This window comes from Amblyomma americanum, chromosome 1 (genome assembly GCF_052857255.1).
Source record: "Amblyomma americanum isolate KBUSLIRL-KWMA chromosome 1, ASM5285725v1, whole genome shotgun sequence".
In the NCBI taxonomy this organism is placed as follows: Eukaryota; Metazoa; Arthropoda; class Arachnida; order Ixodida; family Ixodidae; genus Amblyomma; species Amblyomma americanum.
Genome location: NC_135497.1, coordinates 45,468,728 through 45,480,794, shown reverse-complemented (window position 1 = coordinate 45,480,794; position 12,067 = coordinate 45,468,728). Strand labels below are relative to the sequence as shown.

Below are 12,067 nucleotides of genomic sequence, written 5' to 3'. Positions count from 1 at the left end.
GTTTCGCAATAAGCCATCGTAGCATTTCTATTTCCTAATTTAACCTTTACAGAGTTTCGCTCAGTGTAGAAAGAAAGCAACCAAGAAAAGGAGCTAGGAAGAATATGAAGCTTCGGCTGTTGAATCCGGCAGACATCAATTAATGCGCTCAATTTCAACACAGACGGTGGAGATAACAATTCTCTATATTTATTTGAAAGTAAGGATTGTACACAACTATAGTAAGTTGTAAACTCTACAGCGTATAGTGTTCAGAACTGTGAAGATGTCTTCCCTCAGCATTCAGTGCATTTGTGCGACAATTTATTTTGCGTAAGTACAGTTTGCCCTATAGGCCTGGCGAGAAAGGAACAATCGATGCCCGCAGCTCGAACGTGTCGATCATATTTTTAAGTAAGTAGTGTCTAGAAGGTGTCCTGATACACAGCGCCGTCATCTGAAAACGCAAAGGAAAGAAGGAACAGCATGAGAAACCGGTAAAATGAGAAAAGACTTAAACAATCAAGTAGCTAAACAATAAAAAAATACACTTACTGCAAAATGCGAGCTAGTGGACCCACACAGAAAAACTAAGCTTGCAAATGTGGCAGACGAAATCAGCATTGGCGGCATACAGCATTAGGCCATCTTAGTAATTATACTTTTCTTAAAGGAGATAGAGAAAGACATAAATGAGGTGGTCGAACTTGCAGCAGCAGAAATTGATTTGGCGATTGCAGTGCAGTCGATTTCACGTTACAGAGGCAATATGAGCTTTTCCACTGCTGCAAAGAACAAGCTGGGACCATCAGCGGCATTGTTCGCAGTCGTTTACGTCCCCACTGGTCCTGCAGCTGCACACATTATGGTCCCCTAGTAAAGCTCCCATGCACTCTCGGCTATCGCCTTCGCTGTGGATACAGGGCAATAACTGTAACCCGGTCATCTTGCGCAACACGCGTCCTGAGTCGAGCGGATCCTTAACAGCTTTTTGCTAGTGCTCATAATCCGGCGGATGAACTGCACGAATTCTCGAACACAATGTTTCAGTACATTTCCTCGAACAGAAAAACTGGAGCAAGTGCCGAATGCCACAAGATAGAGACAAACCAGAAAGCAACGAGCCTTTCACAGAAACGTTCATTTAGGGCGTCTAAACACGCAACATGCAGAGTCGAATCAAATATAAACAACGTTTTGTCAATCAAACCTTGCCTTATTTTTTCGGCAATCATCATCATCATGGTCGTCGTCATCATCATAATTAGCCTGACAATGCCCACTGCAGGACAAAGGCCTCTTCCATGTCTCTCCAATTAACTCTGTCCTGTGCCAGCTGTGGCCCAACTTCCTAATCTCATCCCCCCACCTAACTTTCTGCCGCCCCTGCTACGCTTACCTTCTCTTGGAATCCAGTCTGTTGTCCTTAAAAACCATCGGTTATCTTGCCTCCGCATTACATGCCCTGCCTAAGCCCATTTCTTCCTCTTGATTTCGACTGGGGTGTCATTAACCTGCAGCTGTTCCCTCACCCACTATTTCCTCTTCCTTTCTTTTAATGTTACACCTATCATTTTTCTTTGCATGGATCGCTGTGTTGTACTTAACTTAAGCTGAACCCTTTTCGTTAGCCTCCACGCTTCTGCCCTGTAGGGTGACTAACGATAAGATACAGCTGTTGTACACTTTTCTATTGAGGTATATCGGTAACCTGCTATTCGTGATCTGATTCATAGCTCGCTGCGTTGTTCTTAAATAAACTGAATCCTTTTCGTTAGCCTCTACGTTTCTGCCCTGACGTAAGAACTGGTAAGATACAGCTGTTGTATACTTTTCTCTTGAGGGATATTGGTAACCTGCTTTTCATGATATGAGAGAACCTGCCAAATGCGCTCCACACATTCTTATCCTTCTAGTTATTTCCCTCTCATGATTCAGATCAGCGGTCACTACCTGCCCTATGTAGATGTATTCCTTTACCACTTCCAGCACCTTGCTGCCAAATGTGAACTGATGTTCTCTTGCAGTACTCTTGAACATTACTTTGGTTTTCTGCATGTATATTTTTAGACCCACCGTTCAACTCTGATTGCCTAAGTCACTGATCATGCCTTGCAGTTCATCACCCGAGTGACTTACTAAGCCATTGTCATCAGCGAATTGATGATTATTTAGGCATTCTCTATTAACTCTTATCCCCAACTGCCTTTGAGCACTGGTTAACGCTCGTGAATGCGTGCCTCGTTTTCCTGCACTCAATATCTTCGCAGTGGTGTCATTCATTTATTTAAAAAGCACTGCCTACCGGGAACATATTGACACCGAAACCTGCGTCAAAGCTCGGTTCATTCACTCATTTCTCAGTGATCGTAAATTTCGAGTGCGGTTAGGCAGTACAATGAGCTCCGAAAGGGCGGTATCGCGAGGGGTACCTCAGAGTAGTGTCCTGTCTCCAACGCTCTTTAATGTTGTCATGACTGGTCTTCCCGCAAAAGTGCAAAAACATTGCAGGCATGTCCATATGTCGATATATGCAGACGACATTTGTCTTTGGTTAACCGGATATCAACACAAACGCTTACCTCTATTAGCGCGACAGGCCATGCTTTCAGTTAAAAGTTACCTTCAAGGTGTTGGGTTAACTCTCTCGGTGGAAAAATCTGGCTTCGTCCTGTTTCCAGGTAGGGGACGACGGTATGCGCGGCTGAGCATAGACCTTGATCAGTCTTGCCTTCGTCAGGTTAACCATATACGTTTTTTGGGCGTCACTATTGACTCACGTCTACATTGGCAACGAGCTGTGGACTCGATTGTGGCTTCACTATCTTCGCGTCTCAATGTGCTTCGGAGAGTTGCTAGTGAGCACTGGGGAAACCATCCTGCTTCAATGATCAGGCTTGACGATGCCCTGGTGACAAGTCGCATAATGTACCAGCTCCCTTTAATTTCCCCCTCGGTATCGCAGCTGGAACGCCTTGAGGTTTTGCACAGAATGGGACTAAGGAGGGCTCTCGGCGTTCCGCAGGCTGCTCCAAACAATGCAGTACTGTATGAGTCTCAATCGAAACCTCTTCGGCTAGCCGCTTCACAAAGACTTTTGCTGCAAATTGGCCGCCTCAGAGAGACTGTTGCCGGTAGAGCGCTTCTACAGCGCCTTCGAAAGAGATCTGAGTCCCGGGCGTACTTGGCTTTAAATACTCTTCGTTCTCTGGGTCTCGACCTTCGAGATCGACCTAAGACGTTGAAGCCACCTTGGTCCTTTCCGAGCCTCGATTGTTCCTTGACAATTCCCCACGTTCGCGCTAAGCGGAATTCTTCTTTAGCGGCAATGCGTTCACTCGTACTGGAACATCTTGAGACCGAATATGCCAGTCATCTTCAAATTTTTACAGACGGCTCTGTGGACAAGGTCAGAGGATCTAGTGCAGCTGCTTTTCATATTCCGTCTTTGAAGTATGATTGGTCTGTTCGTTTTACTAAAGTCGTGTCATCCACAATGGCCGAAAGCGTTGCCATTGAGGCAGATCTAAAGAAGCTACGGTGTTGTACGCCTCAACCTACTGTCATAATTGCGGATTCAAAATCTGCCCTTCAAAGGTTAGAGTACGAGTTCCCCACTGATGCGTTGAGTCTTAGATCCCTACGTTTGGTGCAGAATCTACATAGCAAAGGCTTCTCTATACGCTTTCAATGGGTGCCCTCGCACATAGGTGTCTTAGGCAACGAGATAGCAGACAACCGCGCCCATACAGCTCTCTCCAGGATTCCAGTACATGGAGTCCCTCATGAAGTCAAGCAAATATTCAGAGATGTGGTGTTGTGCCACTTCAGTTCTTTGTGGAGCTCTCCTCATCAGCCATGTGTGACCAACGGTTTCAAAAGGTACCAAGCCACTTTGCTGCACCGCGTTCGCACGGATTCTGCTCGTACGCCGGCGTGGATGTATAAGACTGGCCTAGCGTTGTCACCATTGTGTTCAACGTGTGGTGTGTGTGGTGACAGAACATTACCTCTTGTGCTGTACTTTGTACAACGCGGAATGGGCTGTGTTATTCGGATCCCTCAACAAGGCAGGAGTTCCTCACAGTTCTCTTCAGGACATTGTTTTCCCGCGCGGGAGCCAGTCGAGTAGAAGGGATGCTTCTCGCCTTCTTCTACTTTACCTGCAGGACACGGATTTGGCCTCCACATGGTGACCTCGGGAGTGTCTATTTGGGTTTTTGCGGACAGCGTTTCTGTGATTTCTATTTAAGTGTCGCTACGGTGGAGCAACTGCCGGCAGCAACTGCAAGGCTAATCCCACCGGTAGTTTACAACCACTCAACTCAACTCAACCATGAGTAAATCAATACATGGTAAATGTTGGCATGTCGCGATTCCTGACACCCGGCATATAATGGGTTAATGGCAACGGTAATTTTTCGGAGGGCTTGTAGAATTATGTAAGACATTTTAGTTTGAGTTTTATAGCATTTCTGGTTCCCTGATTATTAATTGCGGTTCTGAGGCAAACAAGTATTATTCATATGAGTAAGAAACCAGTGCAAAAACGCTGACCGGCGTGGTTCGGAGTTCACGTCTGATGAAAAGCTGGCTGATGCGTTTGCATCTCGTGCAGCTCCCAGCAGCAGCCTTTCTCAAGGGCTCCCTTCGGATGAACCGCGTTATTACGGCAGTCCCTGAGTTCGTAGCCGATAGAATAAAACCTCGCCTGGCGCCAGCGCCTACCACATTGTACCCTAGGCTTGTTTCCGAGTCGTTGTGGACTACAAGAAACCCGAAGCGCCTTTTGGTGCTGGTACTGCCCATTGAGTTTTATGTATAACGTCATTGTAATTTTTGAAGCGATTTGCCATGGTTTGGTAAATGAGGTTCTATACGACGCATTGGTTGCTCACCTGCCTGGGACGTATTCACATTTTCCCGCAATTAGTATTTGGGCAAGAATTGAACACCTCTCTTTTTGAGCTCGAAAAATATCCCCGAATTTTACTCCCAAATTCCCGAAAAAATAAACGGGAAAACCAAGGGGACTGAATACTCGCTGCTATACAGGCTTGAGTGCAAGCACTTCAGCTCAACGGCTAGCTTATCTTTTATTTTTCGTTGTTCACAGTACGGTACTGCTGTTTTTTTGGAATATGACGCGGAAAGTAGTTTCATTTCATTTTGTTTATATTTATACCATACAATTTACCAAACAAAGTTTGGTGAAGAATCTCTGGGACACTCACCATTCAAGTCTGCCTTGGCCACCTCCTCTGCTAGCCAAGTGGCGGCTGGCTGCCTGCGAGACGCGCATCACGAAAGCACATGAACCTCATTTTTGCGCACGAAGCCTCCCGAGATCTGTTGACTTTCACACGTTTCACCTTGGCACCTTCGTGCGCAGGCGACAGGCAAAGAGAGATACACAAACACGTCACCTGATGTCGTACTTCAAATTTCATCGCTAATTTTGTGTATGAGGTGCGCCACGTCGGCGAATTATCCTGTGTAGCACTTTTTTACTGTGTCGTTGGGCACAAGTTAAAGGTTAAAGGGGTGCAGACACAAAGTTTTAAGGTGTCCGTTTTTTCGAACCGAAAGAGGTCTAGGGGTCTAGTGGTCATGAGTATGAGCACAGAACATCATTCCGAAGCGTGAACAATGATTTACACACTGTTTTATACCGGAAGTTATGGTCTCGGTCGGTGCCAGTGCTCACGGTTGAGCGGCTAACCTGGACTACCACATCTGTGATGACGTTGCCTTTGCCGGCAAGCACTGGCTGTTCCTGTGAACCAATGTGCTCGGTGACGTCACAATAATTGGGGAAAGTGCACCTTGGCGTCACAAGATGGGCTGGAAATGCCAAGCGCCTCCTCGGACAACATTCAAAATCCCATTAATTTTTTTGTATGTGCGACTCAATGCCTTCGAGTGAAACTTGCTAGAAGGCATCTCGTTACGTGCATGAAGCAAATACACCGTTTGCTTGCGTTCGAAAGTTTGTGTCTGCGTTCCTTTAAAAGGCAGAGATTTGGTGCTAAAGTGTAGCTTTGTGACACTGTGCGAGTAGGAATTCTGAATTTCCAAAATGCGTTCTCAGCATTTCCTAGTGTGAACACAGCAGTTGACATTCTCATTATTTGAGAACATGGATTACATTTCAGGCTGGTGTGGTTTGAATGTTTTGCATACCTGCCATTTAAATAAATGCTGTGCTTAGAAGTGACTGTTGTACAATAATTTTAATTTCTTTAAAGAATATAAGGTGGTTATTCAAAAAAAAATTTTAATGTCACACAATAAACGCCGGAAACTCGAGCGTCGCTTACGCAGCAGGTTGGTAGGGCTCGTCAGATGAGCCGGAGCTTAATCTCTTGCCGAATCCTCTGGCCGTAGATAAGCTGATCCTTCGGATGTCCCTTTTACTCCTGGACAAAATATCAAGAGCGAATCCCTCTAAAAATCTTGTTGCCTCACATCAAGCGCGCCTAATTACAGCGTGCATGTAAATTCAAGGAATGCCTTATTAGTACGCCCGCGTCCTGTCATGTTTCGGCAAGGAGCCCCATACTACCATCTGAAGACACGCAGACAAGCGCAGCGGTATCTCGTGAAGTGCGAGCCAGTGGGAAAGCAAATGCTCGAGACAGGTAGCAAATCTGTCCTGAAATTGATAAGTTTGCATGGCAGCACTAAACATTCTTTATTGCTTGCCAAGAAATCGACCAACCTCAAGAAGAGACAATCATCGACTGCCATTTTGGGAACAAGGAAGGCAGTAAGGAAGTTCGAGATACTTCAAGGACCTCTTCCTTTTGATAGTAATAAAACAGGGAAATAATCACGAATGAGTACTAGGCTTCTCTCTGGAACGCTCCGGGGCTGCAATAAATAGTAGGAGGCAAACGATAACTGTAAGGAATGTTTGTGAACAAGGGGTTGTTTGTGAATTCCTGGTATGTCCTTTTAACTGCTGTTGTCTACACGCTACTGAGAAAATCAGTTTCTTGGGAGTGCAACTTTTCTACGCACCGGAAATCGTGTGCCGTCTGGCAAGGACGTTCATAAGTAATTCTGTCCGGCTGCCGAACCACAGGGTGGGATGGTGAACGTTCCCGCTTTCCAGGTTCGATGCTTTCGTCGAGTTTTCGGTTAACGTGAGTCCCAATTCTAAAATACGCACTGAGTTAGACGAGAAGTTGCAGTAATGATTAATATGGTAAGAGACGACAGGATCCGATGCAACCTCTCATTGTGCCCCTATTTTTTCTTTGTTTCTTACTGTGGAGAAATGCTACTTTTTGGGGTAACACTGAATATTAGCGAACCGGCCTGCTCATTAGAGTTTCAAGGCTAGAACTCGCGTGCTGTCCTTATAATTTGTGTTGTGGTTTTCTAGCTCCGTTTTCAATATTTCTGATAAATCTACAAAAAGTAAGTGCTCGTAGAACCATTACAGAAACCCAGGCGGTCGAAATTGAACCGGAGCCCTCCACCACGGGTGTATGCGTCTCTTGTTTCTTCACTTCCTCCTTTCTTCACGGCGTGGTTATTATGTCCACCTAGAAATGATAAAATCTTTTTCTTTCCCAAAAACTGATTATTATTCTCATTTCATAACACCATGAATTAAAATGGTGCCTGTTTGAACTGAAATCAAGGAAACGCTTTTGCGGCAGAGGCATTTGGCTCGTAGAGGTACGGACAAACAGCTATTTCGGCAAAGCGACGTATGTTCCTGCGTAAATAGCATATAATTAAATTTCTTATTTCTGCGTGATATTAAGCACGAGTAATGTCGTTCTGAGCATAAAGTTTTTATAATATCATTTCAGTTTTTTCATAATAGTCATTTCAGAAAAAAAGAAAGAAAGAAAGGAAGCAAGAAAGAAAGAAGGAAAGAAAGAAAAAAAAGGCAGACTCAAGCAGCACAGGCCATTGGACCAATATTGCAACAGGATGGTCCCACCCTGGTTATTTGTAGGGACAGCTTTGCCAATACAGTTCTAATGTTGGGCCAATTACTTGTGTTGCTTGGGGAAATACCAAAAGAAATAAAGAAAGAGAGAGAGAGAGAAAGAAAGGTGGAGCGTATATTAGGATCCCTTTGTGACAAGGACTCAAGGCAAGAACAAAGACTCAATGTGACAAGGACAAGCTACGACGTAAGTTTAGTCAGGGTCCCAAACTCCTTATGTGTATTAGATTTTCGACAGCCCTCGTTAGATGCACTGGTGATTACTGCAGGTTTCGCCTTATCTGGCAATAAACGTTTCACGCCGCGCGTGAGTCGAGATGAGTTAAGAACTCGGCACAGCGGTTTGCTTTCAACACCCCGTTAAACTTTCTATTTTCTAAGAACCACCGAAACTAAATAAAGTCTAGGAAGCGCCGATTTTCTTTTCCGTTCTTTACCTTGTTGCCTCCTGAACATATTATCAGAAAGTATTTTAAGAGGTGCCGAGAAATTTTTCCCGCCTGTTGAAAATGAAACCACACGCATATTAAAAGCCCGAGAGTGATGTGCCTGCAGCACTGAGACCATGCTCTACACAGTAACGTTATCTGATTGGCACCGCATTTCGTCCTAGCAAAATTACAGAGGACATCCGCCCTGCAGAGTCCTGACACTATCTGGAACCCAGATAAACAACCTCTGATATAGCACCAGATTCGGGACCGCTCGTGCTGCCTTGAATATTCACAGCTGCGTGTAAAGCGTGCACTGTTGCAGTAAATGTAGCTTTGCGGGTAAGCTAGATATCAAGAAGGCGAAAATTTGCGCAAAACTGGTGCTCACTCTGTTACTCGAGTAGACTGTCGGGAGAAAAACACCGGTTTATATTTCTTGTACATATCAAGCTTTAAGGGTCCCACACTGCCACGCTGACCACATTAGTCGTTCTTACTTGTAATCCATTGGATCGAAGTCGTCGTTGTCTAGCAAAGACGTAGTGTCAGGGTCAGCGCGCTTTCCCAATCCCCTCGCCGTCGAGATCTTCATGTTACGAAAACCTTTCTTGATTCTGTGGGCAACAAGTTGTGGGTGAGCAGCAATATGGGGTCAGAAGTAGCCGAAATTAAAGGAATATTCATTCTGTGTCCGCATGCGCCACTGTAACATTTTCCTTGAAGAGCATTCTTAATCCGGGTCGCAAAATAAGCGAGTTGGTTATAATCCTGGCGAAGTAGCACCAGAAGCACGACGACAACCAAAGGCGGATTCGTTTTATATGGTCAGAGAGTGACGTCCACAAAGACGCTTGATAGATTTTATTTGAGAAAATAAGGACCAGATTTTGCGACGAAACCTATCAAGTCGCTAGTGCTGTATAACGCTGACACTTTGCCCGATTGACGTGTACTCTGTGCACAAAACAGTTTGAAAAGTTTGCTATCCCAACCGTCGTTGCCTAGTCTTGAAACTAGCGAAAAGAGTTGATGTCAAAAAATGTCTGCAACGAATTGAAACTGAATTTTTATACAGTCGAACTCTGCTCAATCGATCTCGAAGGGGACCGCAATATCTTTCGATGTATTCATACTTAGATATTTAAAAGGTGGCAATAGATAAGCTGATCTGCAGACTAGAAGCAAGAGTACATTGCACCAACGCTAGTAAAGCGCTCCTTGCAGTGACGCGCTGCCCGCCGTTGTACTGGCAGCGCACCTGCATAACCTGCTTCGCATCTAAGCCGCAGAGGACAGTTGTTTGGAATTGCGTATAAGATGTCTAATCATGCCACCAGTACACTGTATATAGAATAATGGTTCGTTAAAATTAAGGTGCAGTTGATTCCGCAACGCCTTCGTTAGCGATGACAGGGAAGCACGCAAGGCGAGTGGCGCTGCTAGGCATTAGGCATTAAGCAACACCGCATGGACGTGATCAGGCGTTGAAAAGGAGTACTAGAGGCCGAAAGCCACCCTCTACCCCTCCGCCTTCATTTCACCTCGACATACACTTTCACAGCAGTCAGCAGGTGCCCAAGGACCCGCAGCCGACTCGTTCCCACGCGCGGAAAAAAAAAGTGATCGAAGAGGATCTTTAGGAGAAGCGACACGTGCAGGGGCGCGGTTCGCCGTTCGATATAATGAGTGACCGAAGAAATTTATATATTTATATATAGTTAAATATGATGCGCGACTTTCCTATACCTTTACACACGATTTTCAAGCGAATAATTTGTCTGTTCGATACAGCGAATAATACTAAATATCTGTATTGGATATATCCGGGCTCGACTGAACATTTTTTCCTGCATTCTGTTCTCTGAAAGAGTGCGTTCGAACCGAACCGAATGCGGTCCGACGCGGCCAAAGTGAAATGCTGTTGAATTGATTGATTGAGCTTGAGGAAAGAAAACTAGCTTAGAGTAAACGGCTACTTTACCCTGCCTTTCAAGCTTGTCAGTTTTCATACCTAAGAATGATTTCACCTCGGTAATCGATTTGTCGATCACTCTATTCGAACTGCTAGTGAGTTATGTCCCTTGCTATGTCCCTTGTTATGAATTATGTCCCCTGAGACATTTTTGTCTCGCGTGTGCGCCGCGAAAATATAGCGCTAGGTTTGAGTCGGAGGCCGCTGGGACCGACACTCATATGAGACTCCGGTGCCCCGAGTAGTGTCCTTCAATGCTTTTCCGCTGCCTTAACGCAACACGCAGCGGCAGGCTTCGGCAGGCATCGCAACAGCCATGGACGGGTTGCGGCTGCAGAAATTCAATCAGTACGAAAGAAGGCCTGACAAAAATGACCGCTCTGGAAGCACAATGGCTGGCTAATGGAATCTGGTCGAGTGCTAAAAGACATGTAGACGAGCGAGCTTGTCTGTCTGCAGGGCGCTCCAATCTCGACGTCCGTGACTCGAGCTTCTGCTCATTTCGCCTCACAGGACCCGAGGCGACAGCGGCCGAACTAAAGGCGAGTCTTACAGGGGCTGCTGCGCAGCGGGCAGCCGGTGCAGGGCCACGTGGTGTCCGAGCAGGGCGGCTATAGCGGGCAGCGCGCCGCGCTTGCCGAAGCCCCGCGCCGTCGAGAGGCGCAGCTGCTGGAATCCGCGGTGCTGGCGCTCGGCCCCCGCAGGCCCCACTCCGATGGGCGCGGCACCGTCGTCAGTGCCGCTGGCCTGGCCGCAGCCCACCACCACCGCGCTGGCCAGCAGCAACAGGCCGGCTCGTCCCAGGGCCGCCATGGTCGCTCGTGTGCGCTCTGCGACAAAGGAAGCAAGCCCTGTGAGGCACTATGTGCGCGCGTGCTCTTTTCTACTTGTTGAACTGATTAGTCGTGGTGCAAAGGATTTAGTGCATTCAACATGGTGGCGGTAACAGTAGCCGAGCCGACTACTGGCTATACGACGAATCTCCCTATTTTACAACAAACATTAGCTCCTCAGGCTTGATATTTTCCTCGGGCAATATATGTACCTCCAAAACCTGTGTGAAATTATTATATTACACTGCATAAGCTTACACGCAAAATACTTTAAATTAGTTTGGTCCACTTATCACTACAGGTTATCACGCAGGAGACCTTCGTTACAAGGAAACTGATGCGACGGTAAAAATCTTCTATAAATGACATCTTTATATAAGGTAAAATTTTTCTGGAAGGGCGACAAATTTGAATAAAGTGGTGCGTATGTTGGAGACGACGATTTCGTGATGAAGGAAGATAAGACTCCTCATACGGCTGTGATAATATCCTGAAATCACTTCGCAGGAGTGGTTCGTACGACTTTTTGACAACTTTTTTTTTCTTTTTTGACCTCTCAACGTGAGGTGACGTTATTAAAACTTTTGTAGTTCCTTCTTTTTTTCGCAACGAATTGCCTTTGAAACAAAGCTGGCGCATAACACTGCTCGATAGCTAGCAGCCGGACGTCTCGGGTGGTAAGTACCGACGACAGAGAATGGAACGGCAAAAAGGAACAGTAAAAAGGAAAGAATGGAACAGTAAAAAAATGGAACTGGAAATTGAAAAACTTACGACCCCAGGCAGAGCAGCACATGCCTGCTCGTGGTGGGGAAACAGGGAGCGGAGCGGCTCGGCATATTGAAAACTAAGCATTATCCATGACAGAAGATAATCAAGG

General features: G+C 45.9%; 1 pseudogene; it reads right to left on the bottom strand.

Moving 5' to 3' along the window:
• Positions 1–342: 342 nt before the first annotated feature.
• LOC144132554 (uncharacterized) lies at positions 343–11,179 on the bottom strand (annotated as a pseudogene).
• Positions 11,180–12,067: the final 888 nt, after the last annotated feature.